This window comes from Antechinus flavipes, chromosome 6, assembly GCF_016432865.1.
Source record: "Antechinus flavipes isolate AdamAnt ecotype Samford, QLD, Australia chromosome 6, AdamAnt_v2, whole genome shotgun sequence".
Lineage (NCBI taxonomy): Eukaryota > Metazoa > Chordata > Mammalia > Dasyuromorphia > Dasyuridae > Antechinus > Antechinus flavipes.
In genome coordinates this window covers 78,292,120-78,312,846 of record NC_067403.1, presented here as the reverse complement: position 1 = coordinate 78,312,846, position 20,727 = coordinate 78,292,120, and the positions used below count along the sequence as shown (strand labels likewise).

Below are 20,727 nucleotides of genomic sequence, written 5' to 3'. Positions count from 1 at the left end.
AGAGAGAGATCTAGTCAATGTGGAAATGTCTTACTTGGGGTTTTGTTTTTGTTTCGTTTTTGACATGAAGGAGAATGGAGGTGGAAGGTACGGAGGGGGATAGAGTTAAGGCAGGTTTTCACTAATTGAAAAAATGTATAATTTAAATAATTATAGATAAAAAAATTTCAGAGTAAAGAAAGAAAAACTAACAAGCAAAATTAGGATCATCCCCATACTATCCTCCTTTGATTAGAGGGCTTTAATGAAGGCATTAAGGTCTCACAATTCAAGACTGAGCAGCTTTTTTCTTTCTTTCAAAACTTGTGAAGCAAGGGTGACAACTAACAGGATCACACAATTAGTAAACAACTAAGTCTCTGTTCCCTAATCTGGAAAATGGGTACAGCAATACCTCTATGACTTAATTCACAGAGATGATATAAGGAAAGCCTTTAGGAAATATTAACACAACATAAAATTATGAATTACTGATAAAAAAGCAACCTAAAAATAAAATGTCAATTAAAAATCCTTTTCTCACTCAGACTTTCTTTTCTTGATGCATCTCTCAAGCGAACGTCAAAACTGAAACATAAAACAATCCTATAAATCGTAACTTCCCAACATAAATGGTGCTTATTTATTTTACAGGTTTTCTTTTAAAGCCTGTACTTTTCAAACCATGCAACTGTCTCATATTACAAGGCATCACATTTATGTCCAACCCAGATGGGACACAATGAACCATGATTGGGCTAAATGTTCTGAAGCTATGAATTAAAAAGGTATGTATCACTTCTGCAAAGCTTACTCTAAAATTATAGTCTTTGGACTGTAAAACACTATGGTTAAGCAATAAAATGATTTCAGAGATAGCAACTCATTCTTCTAAACATTTCTAGTGATTTGGCTTGCATCCACAAGTAAGCAAATGATAGTAAATTCTAACAGAGAGCACAGCATAGAGGATAGAATTCTGACCTTTCATCAGGAAGAACAGTTCAAATCCTACCTCCGATGATAATTGGTATGACCGTGTTAAGTCATTCAAACTCTCAAAACCTCAGCTTCCTCATGAGTAAAATGGAAATAACCATATTTAACTTCACAGGACTATTTTGTGGTTCAGATAAGATAACGGATGCAAAACCATTTGACAGATACCTCATAAATATCAATTACTATCAATTACTGTTATTTCTCTTATTGCAGAATAATTTATTCAGCTACTTAAGATAAAGGGATTCAGTTTTCCTATGTATTTTGTAATATATGTAAAAAACAAAATAAAAAAAAAATCTTGCCCATTTCACACCTTCTCCAGGTCAAATAACATCACCAAAAGATTCTTCACAGGAGGGTCAAGTTGAACATACCAGCCCCACAAAGCCCAATTCAAGCTCTCTCCCTGGTAAAGAGCAAAATAAGCACTCAATATAATAATACTTTGTAAGTCAATTAATTCCAGTATTGTCTTCCAGGATAAGCACATCCTTAATCTTGAGATCTTTCTACCTCCTTTCAATTTGTTGAGATTTACTTTGACTTTCATCCATCAAGATGGGAAAAAGGAAAGCAGTCTTCTGTAAGGTCAAAAAAAGTTTAGGGATAGAACATTGGTGCTTCACAAAGCAAAGATCTGAGTGCAGAAAAAAAGACTCATGATCCCGTAAATATCTGTACTTTCTGTTTAATGCTTCTTTAGCGTTTGTTCAAAGAGATGGAATGCTTTGCAGTCTTTCCACGACCTACCACAATTCATGAGGACCAAGGATGAAGCATCCTACCCAACTCCCAACTGGGAATTGATGGATTCCAGATGCAGAGACAAGCATTTTGGAACTTGGCCAACGTCATTCAATTAACTATGTGCCTACTATGTACTAGGTACTGTGCTAAGTATATGGATTTCTTTTGCTTAACTATGAAGTTTTTCCATTTTTTTTTAATTGAAGGTGATAATGGGTAGGGAGAGGCTAGTGACTGTGATATGGAAGAAAAGAAGGATATTAAAACATTTTTAAGTTCATAAGAGAGAAGAAAAGAAAATCTGGAGGAAAATGGACAAGTAAAACAACTTTGAAACTAAGGTATTGAACGTAATACTTTCTTAAAATATTTCTTAATAATGGAAGGAATGCAAGGAAGACTAGTGCCTTTGGTATAAGGGCTTGTCAAACCCTTTTGGGAGCTGCCCACCCACCTTTGGGGTCCAAGTGGCACTCAACTGTCACCTGTGGCTCCAAGAAGCTGTAGCACACACAGTGTAAAACCGTGCAGATATTCAGGCTAAGCTAGACAGAGATAACCAAGATGCCTCAAACCCAACGGCGAGGGGAACGTCTACCCAAGCACGTGAAGACTTCTCACAGTGGAATGGGTAGATGAGAACAATTTATTCTCATGTCCATGAAGAGCTTAAAACCTTATCAAACATCCAAGATGCCAAGGTGGTCATCCACTGGATCCCAGACTCTGGAAGAGAAAACAAGGCTGATGACTTTGAGCAGCCCTGTCTTATTAAATCCAATTTAAATCCAAATCTTTGAAAACAAAGGACAAAACAACAACAGCTCTCCTTGCGAGGTCTCCTAGAATACTCTACAACCAACTCAATGACTGATGAATTCCTACCTGGACCTTCCAAACCATAAGAAAACTCAATCATGTTGCACATTCTCTACTACCAGTTCACCCTCCAACCTGCTCCAGTTCTATCAAACCTACGCTGACTCCTGCCCTACTAATGCTTTCCAACTCCCTTTCATGTTTTGTCTTTCCCCAACTAAAATGCAAACCCTTTCAGAGTAGGGATAGTATTGCTTTCCTGTTTTTGTATTCCCACAGTTTAGCAGAGTGCTTGACACATAGGAAGCACTTAGTGGATTCTTTATCACTTTGCTTTCTCATTCATTCATTCATCATCTTTTTTACCCATAGCAACTCATAAAACAATCTACTAAGCCAGAGAAATCTGGTGTCCACATGAACAGAAAAATACCTACACTGGATAAAATTAAGGAGTCTCACAACTAAAAAGAAGTAAACATTCTCGGAGAAATGATGAGCAAATGCACTTATCTCCCTTATGTGAAGAAGTGGGGGATTATAGAGTTGGAACATTGCCTGAGCCATCAGGTTTGGTTGATATATTCACTGGTTTTGCTGAATTGCTTTTTCTTTTTCTTTTTTTTTTTTTTACTTGATACAACAAGAGCTAGATCTGAGAAAGGTCACGGGAGGAAGATATTTGAGAATGATGTGAAAACAAGAGATATCAATTTTTAAAATAAGAAATGAACTGTAATTAAAGAAAGTTACTTTTTTTTAAAGTTATATCATAAATGTAATGGAAAATTATTGTTCTATAAGAAATGATGAGCAAGCTTACAAGAAATGAAATTGAGTGAAGTAAGAAGAATCCAGAACATTGTACACAGAAATAAGATTAAATGAAGATCAACTGTGATGGACTTGGCTCGTCTGAACAATGCAGTGATTCAAGGCAATTCCAATAGATCTGGGATGGAAAATGCCATCTGCATCCAGTGAGAGTTATGGAGACTGAATGTGAATCAAAGTATAGTATTTTCACTTTTTTGTTTGTGTGTATGTCTTTCTTTCTCGTGGTTTTTCCCTTTTGGTCTGGCATGACTACACAACATGACAAACACAGAAATATGTTTAAAAGAATTGTAACAAAAACTTCTAAGCACTTATTAGTATGTGTCAGGCTCTTGGTTAGGAAAAGCCCAATACAAAAAATGAAATGGGATACAAAAGGTTCCCCTTCATTAAAGATCTTTAATTAAAAGTGAAGTGGCCACTTGTCAGGCATACTGTAGAAAGGGCTATAGATGGCACAAGGGATAAAGTGCTAGGTCTTGAATTTGGAAAACCTGAGTTCAAATCCAGCCTCAGACACTTACCTGCTGTGTGATCTGGTCAAATCACTTAATCTGTTTGCCCCAGTTTTCTTAGCTGGCAAATGGGAATGATAATAGTAATAATAACACCTCCCTTCCAGGATTGTTCTGAGGATGAAATGAGATATGTCTAGCACATAATAGGTGCCATATAAACATAAGCTATTGTTGTTATTTCAGAAGTGGATTGAATTACAGCACCTCAAAGGTCCCTTGCAAATCTAAAATTCTGCAATATTCAATCTGTGTTCAACCAGCCCTTACTTGAAGAACTCCAATTAGGGGAAAACCCTGTTTCACAAAGCAATCCATTTCTCTTTTGAAAAACTCTAATTGTTAATACTTCTTTCCTCTTCCTCTTCATGAATTCTGCCCTTTGCTTCTAGTTTTTGCTCTCTGGGATCAAACAAACAATCTACCCAGCTCTTTAAATACATGAAGATAACAACAAACCATGGAAAAAGCAAGGAACTTGGGACTTGATCAAATGAGAATTTATTTGAATGATAATAATAATTTCTACACTTATTACCTATCTATGTGACCTTAAGGAACTTATTTAACCCATCTTGGGCTTGTTTTTGCTTTTCTTTGTATCTTCTGCACTTAGAAGACCATCTGGCCCATAGCAAATGCTCAATAAATACATGTTGAATTGATTTGAGTGATTCTCAGTTTCCTATTCCATAAAATGAAGGGGTTGCACAAGTTGTCCACAATGGTTCTTTCAGCTCTAGATTTCCATGACTATGCTGCCTTCCATCAGCCTTCTCTTCTCCAGGCTCTGCCTGTCTTCCCATGATATACACTTAAATCCCCTTCAGCACACCGATGACCCCACACTTAATACTCTCCAGCCTGTCTTCATCTCTCCTAAAATGATGACCTATAGAGGTTTCTTTTATTCCATGATCCCCTAGATGTGTGTATAAATACATAAGTTGAGACCAACAATCTTTGGAATCTGTTTTCTAGGTAAAAATATTCCCTTTTATAAAAATCTCTAAATGAAGGCTCAGGAACTAGACTTTTGGTGTTCCTCAATGCCATTTATTACTGGCTGAATCCTGGACACCCAGCATTGGCAAAATAATGAAACAGGTCTGCATAAATCCTCAATGAACTTGTGTGTTTTCCTTTATTGGATGAGAAAGCAACTCTTGTCTGACTTAGGCACTGACCTCTGGCTTGTATACCAACAAAACTACACAACCACAGATTATTTAAATGCAAGGCACAGACCCAAATTAATTTGTCACTTGTAGAGACTGCCACAATTTTACGATGAATATGTGTTTATGAGAAGCTCCTAGCACAGTTTTCCCTTTAACCTTTTTCAATTTATTTTACATTGGTCACTCTTGCCCAGCAAACTTTTATGTGGACTTTGAAGGTTGCATGATGTCACTTACAAGGGCAGTGAGTCTTTCCAGTCTCAAGACAACCTAATGAAAATTTGGTGACCTATTCCCAGCAATCAATGACTTGCTCTTTCCCAAGCTGATATACTGAAAAATACGACCAGAGGGGTACTTTTCCATTACCAAAATGAAGGAGAAGAATAGAACAGAAGAATCACATTTTTTCCTTAGCAGAGAAGCATTTTTTAAAATTCACAAACTTAGCATGACCTATCTCAATTCGAAATCATCTTCTTCTCAAATACGACCAATCTATAATAGTCATATGATCCTGATGAATTTCTCTAAGTATACAGACTTATCTAGTAACTAGAAAATTCAATCCTAACAGAAATTATCAAATATTTTGCAATGAAAGAGGAGAGAGTAGATTTTAATTCACTTTGACCAATTCTCCTATTAGTTTTCAGGGCAACAAGGCTACAGTATTTCCCACTCATACAGGATCTAGTTTTAGTTAACTGAGCAAACATTTATTAAAATAGCTACTTCATGAAAGACATTGTGCTACATATTGAGGATATGGGGGAGAGGAAGGACGGTGTTCCAACATGGAAACACTCTTCATTGAGGAAGTTTGTCAAATATCTGCAACCCAGAGAATCTTAGAAAGCGGCCAGGAACACTGAGAGATTAAGTAGTATGTTTATAGTCACACAGCTAGTATCAGAGGCAAGATTTGAATCCAGGTCTTCTTGGCTCAAAGATCCTCTTATCCCTCAAGCCAGGAGCTCATTTTTGTTTTGTTTTTTTTGGTAACAAAGACCCTTTTGACAGTTTGGAGAAGCCTATAGATTTCTTCTTAGAACAATAAAAATATAAAATAAAATAAAAGTAAAAATTCTTTTACTTAGGATTATAAAGAAAATTATGTTGAAATATAGTTATTAAAAAATCTTTTTTAAGTTCACTAACTCTCAAGTTAAGAAACCCTGTGATAAGCTATGCTTATTGTAGATGTAAAAGAAAAAATAATTCCTGATGTTCAAAAGCTTTTATTCTACTGGAGTAAAGATCATATTCACATTAAGAAATATAAGGTACTTTGAGGCAAGAGCCAGCACTAATAATAAGGGAGAATAAGAAATACTTCACAGTGTATCACCTAAGGTTCCTCATTTCTCACTAGGTTCTGGACTTCTCCATCAAACCCCTTACTGGGTACCTTCCTTCCCCCATTTTTCCAGCTTCCTTTTATGTGGAATCTTTCCCCATTAGAATGCAAGCTCACGGAGGATTAAAACTATCTTTCTTTTGGGTTGTATTTGTATTCCTGGTCCATCAAGTCATTTCAGCCATGTCCAACTCTTTGTGGATCCCATTTGAGGTTTTCATGGCAAAGATGCTGGAGTGGTTTGCCATTTCCTTCTCCAGCTCATTTTACAAATGAGAAAACTGAGGCAAATAGGGTTAAATGACTTGTTTGGGATCACATAATGAGTAAGGGTCTGAGGCCAGATTTGGACTCATGAAGAGTTTTCCTGATTCTCATCAGAAAACTGCTTTATCTACTGTCCCACCCAGCTGCACTTATGCACTATAATGATCTTCTAATGAAGATAAAAATCACAAAAGGTAGAGATGAAAAAAGGATGCATTCTAATCTTAGAAAAACATGGGTAGACCTGCAACTAAATAATGACAAATGAAATGAGCAGAACTAAGAATACACTGTATACAGTAACAGCAAATACTGTTTTCAGAATAACTTTGAGCAAATAAGTCATTTTGACTGTTATAAATACCTGAATTAACTGCAAGAGACATATGAAGAAACATGTCTACATCTATAGAAAGAACTGATATAAGTAAAAGTATGTATAGAATGATTTTACATATAAATACATAAATTTGTGTCTAATGGTAGCCACTTCTAGGGTGGGAAGAAGGGAAGAAAAAAAAAGAAATATTTATAACTTTATTATATACTTAAAAGAAATAGCAAGTTGTATATAATGAATTTGCAAAGGATAATTTTTTTCAATGATATGCATACTGTTATGTAAATGTTCATTTTATTCCACAAATCAAAAATAAAATAAATTTTAAAAATAAAAAAAGAAAGCAAGAAAGCAAGCAAAAAAAAAAAAAGGATGAGGAGACTAGCTTAAGTAAATAAAAGAGAAGAATGAAGATAGGAACAATTTGTTCATAAATGAAGAAGAAGAATATGAAATGTGTGTCCTCAAGTATTTGAAGAGTTGTCTTATGGAAAAAAGGATTAGATTTATTATTTTTAGCCCTGGAGAAAAGAATTTAGTCAACTGATAGAAATCACAAAATAGTAAATTTGGATTTGATGATGAAAAAGAAAAAAGAGTAACAATTAAAGCTACCAAAAAATAGAATGGCTGCCTCTGAGGGGCAGTGGGTCTGTCCCCATCTGAGGTCTCCAAGCAGAGTTCTCTAAGCAAGTATATTATAGCGCACATCCTTATCGGGTCTCTGCAACTGTGACACAATGTGATTTCATTCTGACAAGGTCAGAATAAAAAGAAGAACCAGGTTATGGATAACTTCAAATGGGGGACTACAGAGTCTCAAATTCACCACAGTAGTAAGTTAGAATCGCCAGGAGGCTTTTCAGGGTGGGGAAGGACCAATATGGTCAGACCTATGCTTTAGGAAGATTATTTTGGAAGCCATATGGAAGACAGATTGAGTATACAGGGACTTAACAGTAAGAAAGCCAATAGGAACCTCCTTTAATAATCAGGCAAGAGGCAATGGGAGGGGAATCTGAACTGGGGTGGTGATTAGCAAAGAGAAGATAAATGCAAAATCTGTCAAGCAAAGGGGTGGAAGAGGCTCAAAAGTGAAAAGGGAAAATGAGGGGAAGAGTCAAAGATATTCCACTTTCTTTAGAACTCCATGCTTAAGGAAGTAACAAGACATCTGGAAGTTAGTGTTAGAACATACTCCCAGGATTCTGGAAACTCTTCCAGCTCCAGCTCAACTTATGGAACATCTTGAGACCCCCATCGAGGAACTGTGACAGGCTAATGATCGTCCCTAGGAAGGAACATATTAAAAAAGAGAGAGAAATACAAGAGAAAACAGTCTGATTGATCACATCATCTAAGTCCAGGTGACCAAGCATCAATCTTAGGATGATCAAGGTGAACTCTCAGTCTACACCTGGGAAAATACTCAGTTGCAGTCCTGGATCCTCACTGGAAACATAGAGCTAAAAGTTTCACTGATTCCAGCTGGCTCAGCAGGACAGTGACAAATGAAAGGCAGACAGGCACAGAAAACCATGGGAAGAAGACCGGTACATCTTGTGGGGAGACTAGCTGACAGAGTGACGGTGTCATTTCTACAGCAAGGTTTCTGTCACTAAAGGAAAGGTCTAGTGCATGGAAATTGTACACAATGATAAAATGTGAGCTCATCCAGCCCTTCAGGGGCACTTTGCTTGCTGTCATTCTGCCTATCATTCTCAACCTCAAGTGCCAAAACAGCAGCACTAAACCCTGGATCACACTTACTCCATTTGCCTCTCAGTTGGGCTAGTTACAGTTCCATCTGGTTCAGAGATCCACTGGTGGGAAGAGCTAACACTGGTCTCCTGCTTACATATTGTCTCGGTCCATTCCCCAATAGCTCCCCTTAACACTCCTGTAACTTTCCAAATCAAAATGACCAGCATCCCCCTGAACAAATTGTCTCCTATCAGGACGCAGATTCTTTGACGACAGAGATTATTTTTAGGTTTGTATTTATAGTACCAGAGTTTTGCATAATACTTGGCAAATAGTAAATTTTTCCATTCATTCAGTGGTCAAGGTGCAAAAGAAATTTGTTCCAGCCTTGGGGAAAGTCCCCTGGAAGGGAGGCTGGAGAAAGACTGGGTAGAACTCACATCCCAACTTCTTCTGATGAAAAACCTCAAACTTCAATTTAAAAGTTGATCCCTTGGAAGCAACCAGTTACACAGTCAAGCAATAAACCAAGGAGGCTACTTCATCGCAGGTAATCAAATCTGGCCAGGTGGGAAGAGCCTGAAGATGCAATACAGATGCAATCAGAGCCCTTCTAAGTCACTGGAGATTCAAACTATCTTTATCAAATAAATCATTTAAGGCAAGGCTTTAACAGAAAGAGACAGCTAGATTGGGTTTTGTAGTAATTATTGTTGTTTCTATGGGTCTTTAATTTGAAATTTAAAGTAACTTTGACAAATCACTGGCTTTACTCTCAGAAGATTTGGGTTTTTAAATCTGATATCTACCAGGCATATGATCCTAGATAAGCCAACCAGCCTCTCTAAGACTCAGAAGAAAATGGATTCACCACTACTTGCAAGGTAGTTGGAAAGAAAGAGTTATATTAATGTTAACTTAGGAGGAAGGGAAGGAAGAGAAACAAAATTAAATAGGAAGGACCATGATCCTAGTATTTATTGGATACCAAATCAGATGGTTGTTAGGCAAGTATTCATTGAACACTTAAAGTACAAGGCATTCATCTAGGCACTGTAGGGAATGCAAACATGAATAAGACAATTGCACAATGGCAGAATCAAAGATTTCATGTTTTAAGGCTGCAAGAGGACCTTGAATATGGCATAATCCAAGCAATCCAGTGCCAGAGCCACAACTGAGATCATCCCAATCTGGAAGGATTTGCCAAAATTTGTATTCTACTGGAAGAGGCTCTGTGACCCCAAGCTTAGGTTTCTACCCACTATACCACACTGCCTTCCATGGTATATGTAGAAACAAATGGATTCTATAAGTAGACAATCCTCCAACTGATAATTATTTTTTACTTCAATTATGACTTCTCCTTTAGCAAAAAACCAGTAGGAAATCAGGTTCTTTCGGAAAATATCATAGCGATACTATAAATGCTTCAAAACTGCTCCTATTAAGAACCATTTGCCATGCAAGGCAAAGCAGGGCATTTACTGAATTGCTAAATCTTTTATTTGAAAGAGATTTGCAAGCTATACCTCAAGTGAAACATAAAGCCTTTTAATGCAAATAGCAGGATCATAACTTCAGCCCGAATAAGCTTTAAGGGTAGGAAGAATACAAAGTGAACCCATGACTTCTCCTAGCAGTATGAAAGCTATTAATCAGCTACCTATCCCTCCAATGCTGGGGAAAAAAAACAGCTCTTGGGTCAAATGGAGGATTACATCCACAAGAAAGATGGTCTTAGGCAGGGTCCATGCTTACTCTGCTAAGATTCCTGGTGAATTTGGGCAGTTCTGGGAGAGCAGAGGCAGACTGTAGTCCTCCGAGAACTGTAAATGGGAAGGATGGAGTTGGGGGTTAATGCAGAAACATGCCCTCACAGACTCACTTCCTCCTTCCCAAATCAAGTCCCTTCAGAAACTTCTTAAGATGACATCAGTGACCTCAGGTGATAACAAACCCATTCCCCACCCTTAATAGATTATGCTTACTGAACAAAAGGACCATACCCTATTCTTCATTAAATCTGAAAGACTCATTTGGCTGGAGTCAGTTCAATCAGGACCAAAGCCAGCGGCAGGCAAGTCGGGAGATCTCTAGGACTGTGGGGTGGGGGGAGAGAACATGTAGCCAGTAAAGAAGAAGAAGGTCTTGATGTCACATTAGAACTAAAAGAGAAAGACTTTGGAAATACCCTGCTCATTTTGAGCTCATTTGAAAGAAAAAACCTTCTCATTTTATACACCATTGAGGTCTGAAGAAATGAGGGGATTTTCCCAAAATCACATGGCAAGCTGGTTGTCCACACCCAAAACTGGATATTTGTACAAGCTTCCCTGGCTTGGCTGGAACAAATTTCTTTCATATCAAAACTACTAAATTAATCCTAATTAATGAACAAAAAAAAATCATTTACCATAAGTAACTAACTAGAGAAAAAAATATAAATAAATGTCTGCACTCAAGGAGCTTACATTCTAATGGAGGAAACCATTATTACAGAAGAGTGATGGCCATTTTGGTATGGAAAGTTACTAGAATTATAAGTGCAACAACTGAGGAGTAGATTGCCGTCTTTCTAGTAGCAAGAGAAGTAGTGATTTTATTATAGTTCCAAAACTGGAAAGCGGTGGTTGTTAAGTGAGTAGTTAGTTAGTAAAACAAGGACAGGCACTGCCATTTTAATATGGACACAAGGCACTGATTAATCAAGACAATAAGATCTTAAATATAAATCTCCAGAGATGAAAGGGTTATTAAGTCCCACAGGGAATGGAATATAGTCTGGAAATTTTTTCTTTCTTTTTGAGCTACCTTTGAGATATCACTTATTTCCTGAAATCTTCTCTGATCTACCTTCAAATTAAAAGTGATTTCTCTCTCAAATCTTTTATGGGATTTGGCCTAAACTTATTTGTCAAAAGGAAAGAAGGAGGATCATGGTGTGAAAGGGAGCTCATAAAAGGCCAGTAATACATAAAAAGAAAAGTTGATTAATAAAACATTTAAGAAGGGATCGCAGAAAATCGTGTTCAATAGTAACACTATTATAAAGACAAACACTCAGAAAGCTCAACACGATGAACAAACACAATTCCAGAGGCTCCAGATGAAAGAGATGATACTCAGACTGCAGACTGAGATTTTTTTTGACAGCCAGTTCTGGAATTTATTTTGCTTGACTATGCATGTTTATAACAGAGGGAAAAACATTTTAAGAAAGGGAAAAATATTTCTGTGGCCAATTAGGGTAGCTATATTTTCCTCAATTAACTCTAATGTTCTGACTCAGAACTTCCAGCAGGATTCAGACCTAAAATCCTCAACCCCTCCTATCTCTAGCACCAAATTTCTTAAGTTGGCAATTAATGAAAGTCCAGTAAACTGACTCCTGACAGGACCAGACACATTGCTAATGACACAAAATGACAAGGCTTTGGCCTCCTGCCAAGATATCACAAAGCAGCAAGAATATGATTCAAATTAAGCGATATTATCTGAGGGCCAAAGCAATCTTCTCCATATTTTCTCTTTGAATGAAAAAGGAATAAAACCTAAAATATGAATTTTTCAGTTAAAACACAAAATAAAGGATTTAGGATTTAGAATATTATGCTCTGTTTGTAGTGGGGATTTTTAACATGTTCCATAAGCCTCTGGTGTAAGAAATTATTTTTATCTGAAAAAAACATAAAAACTCTTTAAATGAGTGGTTTCCCTAACATTCCCTACAACGGAATAGTTTCTTCCTCTTAATAAAATCCTCTACTTTGGAAAATGCAAAGGAAATCTCCTTTCTAAAATGGTTCTTTATTCACATAAAGTTTTAACTGAAAGCCAATCTCTCTTTTTTCTTATGACATTCATCTTAAATTTAGGGTGAATTTAATTTTAAAAGAAAGGTATAATTACAATAGTGATAATCAAAATTATAACTGACATTTATATAACACCGAGGTTCGTTAACTTAAGCACTTTAAATTCATTATCTCATTTGTCCTCAGAACAACCCTGTGAAGAAAATGCTATTATTATCCTCCCTATTATAGAGATGAGGAAACTGAGGCTGAGATTAAGCGACTTGCTGAGACACCACTCAAGTAGCCAATGACTGAGCTGAGATTCAAATCCAAATCTTCTCCCTTCAAATCCATCTCCTTCCAACCCACCATATCTTGATTCAGGACAACATCATTCCTGGTCATTTTCAGAACTCATATTCATCTTCATAGAATATTTAACCATAATTTCAATAGGAAATAGTTTTCTATAGTGGAAGAAAATGATAATATTCATAAAGCACTATAAAGCATGCAATTTAATTGATTTAGTTTTATGTACAAATGAAATGAGAGTCATCTTAAATGCATGTGCCTGGAAAAAAATGATCATTTCTCTAAAGTTGAATTTCAAAGTATTTGCTGACAGCCCAGGTCACTGCTTTTCTATGATTCACTGACATCCCACAAGGTGCCAGTCTAAATAAGTCTTCCTCTGGAATAGGAAAGTTAAAATGAGAGGCTCTGGTTCCAAGCCAAGGAAAGCACCCCTTCCCTTCCCCTGCCCCCAACAAGCTTTTCTTTCCAGCAGGAAGATTCGTGCAGCATTACCTGGAAGGAGCAATTTTAAACCAAGGAGAGAAACCCTCCAAGAATCCCCACACCACTCACTCGTTCAGAAGAGGCCTAAGAGAATCTGACAGAAGGCCCAGGGATCGCTTGAGGGCTGGCCAACTTCTGAAACTCTAATTCAGAAGGAGCCGCTGCTTCCAGACTGGTACTGCTTATGTGTTTACCAGGGACCCAAGAGAAAACAAACTCAACCAGTTTTTCTTGTTGCTTCTACGAAAGCAGTTATTTCAGACCAATGAAACGACACCCAAGGAGGGCTTCCCTGGGCCCGATCAGACTCTATTTTTGGTAATGCCCGCCACCCTGCCCTGCCCTCTCTGTCCAGCAGTTAGGATTAGATTTCTTGCAGCCTAAATTTGCTACCACCCCCTCCCTTCTTCCTTCCCTATTTAAATGTCTCTAGACCCACAGAGGGCAAAGACTTACCTTTCAAAGACACAAGTCTTTCTGACTTTTTTATAGTAGGATCACAAGTTTTTGTAAAACACTGATTTATTTTCCCTAAGTCAGGAAGGCTTACTAGCCCAAGAAGCAAAGACTGCCTCTCTTTCCTTCCTTCCTTCTCTCCCCCTCCCCTTTTCTCCCTCTCCCTCTCTCTTTCTATCTCACTCCTTCTTCCCCCTCTTTCTTTCTCTCTCTCTCTCTCTCTCTCTCTCTCTCTCTCTCTCTCTCTCTCTCTCTCTCTCTCTCTCTCTCCCCCTTTCTCTCTCTCTCTCTTCCCTTTTCTCCTTCTCTCTCTCTCTCTCTCTCCTCTCTCTCTCTCTCTCTCTCTCTGTTTCTCTCTCTGTCTCTCTCTTTCTCTCTTCCTCCCTCTCCTCTCTCTGTCTCTCTTCCTCCCTCTCCTCTCTCTGTCTCTCTCTCTCTCCTCTCTCTCTGTCTCTCTCTCTCTTTCTCTCTCTCTCTCTCTCTCCCTCTGTCTCTCTCTCTCTTTCTCTCTCTCTCTCTCTCTCCCTCTCTTCTCTCTGTCTCTCTCCTCTCCTCTCTCTGTCTCTCTCTCCCTCTCCTCTTCTCTTCTCTTCTCTTCTCTCTCTCTCTCTTTCTCTCTCTCTCTTTCTCTTACTCCTTCTCCTCTCTCTGTCTCTCTCTCTCTCTCTCTCTCCCTCTCCTCTCTCTGTCTCTCTGTCTCTCTCTCTCCCTCTCCTCTCTCTGTCTCTCTCTCTGTGTCTCTCTCTGTCTGTCTCTCTCTCTCCCTCTCCTCTCTCTGTCTCTCTGTCTCTCTTTCTCTCTCTCTCTCCCCCTTCCTCCTTCTTACCCTCCCTCCCTCCCTCTCCCTTGCCTTCGCAAGTGCTCTCTCTCTCCCTCTCTCATAAAGGATGCCCTGTTTTCTCAGGTTAACGTCCACAAGCTGCTGGGTTTCAGGACAGTTTGGCTCCATGCTTGATTTCCTGGTATTAAAAGTCATTGAGACAGAGGGTCTTTGAAAGCTGAAATGTACAACTTGTCAGTGGTTTGTTTGTTTGGTGGGACAGGTTTAACAACAGTATATTTTGGTAGTGCTTTTTAATTCAATGAGAAAAGGTTTGTAAGAAATTACTGTTCCATTCCAGAGCCCTAATCTCTCTAGTGAATACCTGAATCCCTCAGATATGCTAATGATCCCAAAAGGGACTCTGGGTAAAGGGCTCTGGATAGGCACTAGACCTGTACTCAGGAAGACTCAGGATTGAAATCTCGCCTCCAATATTTATTAGCTATGACCCTATGCCAGCTAATCTTTCTGTGCTTATCTATTTTTATATATTCTATTTCTATAGTTTCTATATTCCTATATTTTATACATTCTGTTTCTTATCTATTTTATATGTTCTACTTCTATATTTTCTATATTCTATTTCTTATTTATTTTTCTATATTCTATTTCTTTCTGTTTCTTTATCTAAGAGAGGGCCAGATTCCAAAGGTGGCCTCTATTGATCCCTCCCCTTACTAAATCTGTGCACCTATATTATGCAGAGAGAGAGGCACACAATACAAATGACACAAATTAGGCCATATAAAATTGAAAGGCTGATAATCACGTAGCTCTAAAGAGCATAATGATGTCCCCTGAGGCAGCTTGATCTAGTGAAAAATGTAGACTCGAACAAACACTAATGTATAAGCTCACAACCTGTGAGTTTGGGGGAGCTACTTTACTTACTTCATCACCCAGTTTCCTTGATTGTAAAATCAGTAGATGCAAAACTACGATTGTGTAAACTAAAATCCCTTGGAGCTTTAGACTCATCTCAATTAATCAACAAGTCTTTACTGGGTGGCCAGGCACTGGGCTAGGTAACTAAAGATACACTGCCAAAAATGGAGTAACTCTAACTCTGTTTGGAGCTTATATACATGTTGCATAAGTGACTCTTCAATCACATCATTCTATGGGGTTGGATAAACTAGTCATACAGGAGGGTGCCCACAGCTACAAGTATTCTCTGGTAGAATCCAATGAGACCCTGAAAGAATGAAATGTAACGTCGCCAACGCCCACCAAAATCCCCATTACAAGGAGCTCTCATTGTTCTGCAAAATCGAGTTGTCTGTTCCCACAACCTACCCTGCCACCTCAAGAGTTTCCTGAGCCACAGAAGAACAGTAACCTTTTTTATCCTGCACACCTAGGTAAGCACTTCCATAGTATGTCCCAGGACCTGTCAACACCACCAGAGAAGTGATCTAGGTGTGCCCTCCAGTTCCCCTGCCCAAGCCCAGCCCCAGAGCAAGCCGCATTCTCACAAGGCTGGTCAAAGGCAACATTTCTGAATAGAAAAGTTCTCTTTCTCATAAAGAAAATATGGGATAGCAGAAAGAATATTAAACTTGGAATTAGGAAGGCCAAATGTTGGGTAGTAAGCTGAATCAGAAATAAAAACTCTTTGGACTGAGAGCAAGCTGCCTCACAAGAAATAGAGGAGCCTAACGCTTCCTATTCTGTTATATTTCGGAAGCATCTGGCTCCACTCTTGGCTTCTTATACTAAAATTCAGGTTATCTGAAAGGGGTCTCCCCACCTTTAAGAAAGGAAACGGGACTCAGGGCAGAGATTTCTTTATTTGCAGTCAAAGGACCACAGATCATATCCCTTTAATAATCTCTTAACTACTTGTCCAATCACTGAACCACTCTGGGTCTCAGCTTCCTCATGTATAAAAAAAGTGAATTAAATTATATAACCTCAAAGCTTTCAACCCTCAATCTGCAGCCTATGAACCACAAGAAGAAGTGAGTTCTCCTGTTTCCTATGCGGATTCTAATATTTGAATAGTTTTCTGCAGAGCCCTAATCAAATCAGGTTTTCACATTGTTAAAGACGGCACACAGCCTCCCAAATAATGACAAAAGGGAGAAACAGCCTTCCCAAGCCACACTAGACCAAGATAACTGATGATGGCAGGGGGTGGGATTATCTGTAAATTATCTGTAAATGTATCATCATGTACATCGTGGCCGGCTCAGTCACAGGGGACTCCCAACTGTTTCTCATAAGGAAAGCATGAGATAGCAGAAAGAATATTAAACTTAGAACCGAGAAGGCTAATGTACAAATGTTAACCTCTGGCATTAGCTTTAGTTCTTTCATCAATTTCCTCATTTATAAGGTAGGGATACTAAATCTAAAGTTCCTATAAGAAGTAGAGTGCTAAACTTGGCTCCACAAAGAACCAGGTTCAAACTTTGAATCTGACTCTGCCTATGAAACCAGGGATAATGTATTTCACATCCTTGAGCCTCAGTTTCCTTATCTTGATAGAAAAATAAAGAGAGCACTTGCCTTGAAATGAGGAGGAACTGATTTTAAATTGTGACTCAGACACATTTACTAGCCCTGTGACCTTCAAATCATTTAACCTCCCTTTGCCTCAGTTTCTTCAACTATAAAATGGGGATATGAGAATCAAATGAGTTAGTATAGTTTAAAAAAAAACTTTGCAAACATTAAAGTGTTATGTAAATAGGAGCTATTATTATCTGTAAAAAACAAAATCTATCAAGAACTAATTATTAAACTCTTGCTATGTACCAAATACTGAGTCAGATTACAGGATTAAAAAGCCAAAAATGAAATACATTCTTCTTACATTTTATCGAGGGATGGGGGAATTCATAAATAAATGGAAAAATGCATGAATGAATAAATGCAATAAAGATTTAGTAGAAGAAATCAAAATTATATGAAAATGGGATAGGATCCATATCATCCCCACTGTCCTGGATTCTATTAGAACTGTCCCAAAGACGGTTCAGAGAGCCTACAGAATATGAACTGACATCCTCAATACTTTTTATTCAATTACAAAAAAGAAGGCATTTTATCCACATATAATACTTGTATAATAGTCTTGTATTATTATAATATATTGTATAATACTTGTATAATAGTCTGCTAAATATTAAACACAAGACAACAACTGTAGAGTAGCGAATTACCCCGAGGCCATTTCTATCTGTACCCCATCAAGTTTCAGATGAGAACTAGAATAACAACAGAAATAGTAACAACAACTGCCATTGAACAAGTCCAAAAAGTTCCAACATCAGCACGACTCACTCCTCATTCCTCATTCCCAGGCGGGGTCAAAACAGGCAGAGCACAAGAAGAAGGAGGTAGTTTCACTGAGTGTCCACTATGAACGTGCCTCTTCCTTAAAGCACAGAAAACCAGAACAGTGACTGACAAAGACAATTCCAAATCTATCCGTGGGGGTGTCATGACTGTCAATCATCAGGATCTTAAAATCAACATAACAGACTCGAGGAAAAGGTCCATTCTGACACCTACTTCCTCTAATTGCCTTAACATCTCCCAGCTTATTATAACATATTCACTAAAAGGTAACCTGGCAGGTTCTGCCTTGCTTGGTCTAAGATCTCTGGGGAAAAAACCTCATCATTGCAATAGTCACAAAAATTAAGGGGGAAGGTTTCACAAGACTAAAATCATTCACCAACAAATCAGATTTAACTTTTAAAATAAATTCAGCAAGAATCATCTTTAATCTGTTAGAAATTTTCCCATTTTTCCAAAATTAGGTCTTTCATGGGAAAAAGACCCACATGTACAAAAATATTTACAGCAATATTTTTTGTAGTAGCCAGGAACTGTCCATCAGTCGAGAAATGGCTGAATGAATTATGGTATATGAATGTTATAGAATATTATTATTCTATAAAAAATGATCGGCAGGATGATTACAGAAAGGCCTGGAGAGACCTACGTGAACTGACACTAAGTGAAGTGAGTAGAACCAAGAGAATATTGTACACAGCAACAACAGATCATGTGTTGATCAATTCTGATGGATGTAGTTCTTTTCAATAATAAGGTGATTCAGAGACTTAGGATAAAGAGAACCATCAGCATACAGAAGAGGACTATGGGGACTGAATGTGGATCACAACATAGTATTTCATCTTTTTGTTGTTTTTGCTTGCTTTTTGTTTTCTTTCTCATTTTTTTTCCTTTTTGATCTGATTTTTCTTGACCCATATGATAACTGTGGAAAGATGTATAGAAGAATTGTATATGTTTAACATACATTGGATTACTTGCTGTCTAAGAGAAGGGATGGAGGAAAAGGAGGAAGAAAAGATTAGGAACACAAACAAGGTTTTGCAAGGTGAAAAATATCTATGCATATATTTTGAAAATAAAAAGATAAGAATGGATGCCCATCAATTGGAGAATGGCTGGGTAAATTGTGGTATATGAATGTTATGGAATATTATTGCTCTGTAAGGAATGACCAGCAGGATGAATACAGAGAGGCTTGGAGAGACCTACATGGACTGATGCTAAGTGAGATGAGCAGAACCAGGAGATCATTATACACTTCGACAACGATATTGTATGAGGATGTATTCTGAGGGAAGTGGATTTCTCTGACAAAGAGACTTAACTGAGTTTCATTGGAGAAATGATGGACAGAAACAGCTACACCCAAAGAAGGAATACTGGGAAATGAATGTGAACTATTTGCATTTTTGATTTTCTTCCCGAGTTATTTTTACCTTCTGAATCCAATTCTCCCTGTGCAGCGGGAGAACTGTTCGGTTCTGCAAATATGTATTGTATCTAGGATATACTGCAACATATTTAACATATATAGGACTGCTTGCCATCTTGGGGGAGGGGAGGGAGGGAGGGGAAAAAACAAAACATAAGTGATTGCAAGGGATAATGTCATGTAAAAATTATCCTGGCATGGATTCTGTCAATACAAAGTTATTATTAAATAAAATAAAGTTTAAAAAAAAAAAAGAGAATGGAGGGGTGGATTGATAGGATTTTTTTTTTAAATAAAAAATACAACTGGAGAAACAAAAAAGAAAAAAGAAAAGAAAAAGATAAAAAAATTTTCATCTTTCATGTAAGAGGGGGATAATCTCCTTAACTCATAGCAAGTAATAACAATACTCCACAAGGAAAATGAAAAGTTACCCCCCTAAAGCTTTCTGAGACTTACAAGTAATAAGATAGCTCTACCCTCTGTCCACAGCTCAGGATACATAACTTTTTAAGCCCTTTTTTTCCAATCTACATCACAGATGAAACTGTAGAAGCCTGGGCAGGAGACAGTACCTTAATTTATAGATTAATTATGTGTCATATCATATTTTCTTTGTAATTTGTGGTATATGTCTGGCTTCCTTAACTACAATGCCAAAAAACCCTGTCTTTTATTTCATTTGTATCACCTACCATGCTTTATATTTTACCTCAAATATTAACAGGCACTCACATATATTACTGATTGTACGCCTTCTTTCCATTTTCCTCATCTCCCTTTCTCTGTTGAGTCACCAAATGACACTGTATTGAGTTTCATTTCAAACTTACAGAGGAATAATGGCTCTTCCTAGTTCTATCTAAATCATTTAATACTCCCCTACAATGTAATTCAGGAAAATAATAGGATTCGAGATTTACAGCTGGAGGAGACCTTAGACACTAGCTAATCCAGTTTCATTTTATAGATAAGATTAAATGACTAGCCCAGGATCACACAGCTAATATCTGAGACAAGGTCCAAACCCAAGTCTTTCTGATTTCAAGTCAAGACTACATCTACTGGGCCACCATACTGACTTTTCTGAAAGCTCTCAAAGACAGTCTTTTCATCACAATTCCTCATTACACAGACTTGGAAGACATCGCAGATGCCAGTTAATCCAGCCTAAAGCTAAAACAAGAATCTCTTCGATACCATTCCAACACATAGGTTTAATTTAGCTTTTTTGTGATGACTATCATGAAGGGGGAACCCACTGCCTCCCCATAATGCCCACTTTTGGGGGGGAAGGAGAGGCAATTGGAGTTAAATGACTTACCCAGGGTCATACAGTTAGTATAATG

General features: G+C 37.7%; 1 protein-coding gene across 4 annotated transcripts in view; it reads right to left on the bottom strand.

Moving 5' to 3' along the window:
* Positions 1-20,727, bottom strand: part of FHIP1A (FHF complex subunit HOOK interacting protein 1A) — a 371,400-nt gene that overhangs the window by 267,487 nt on the left and 83,186 nt on the right. For 2 of the 4 annotated variants that reach the window (XM_051964893.1, XM_051964896.1), the window contains exon 1: positions 13,425-13,969. The exons of 1 other annotated variant lie outside the window; for it this stretch is intronic. The gene's annotated coding sequence lies outside the window, so the exon portion shown is untranslated. Of the gene's footprint in view, positions 1-13,424; positions 13,970-20,727 lie in introns of those variants that run through there. One more of the 4 variants, XM_051964894.1, reaches the window with a different exon arrangement.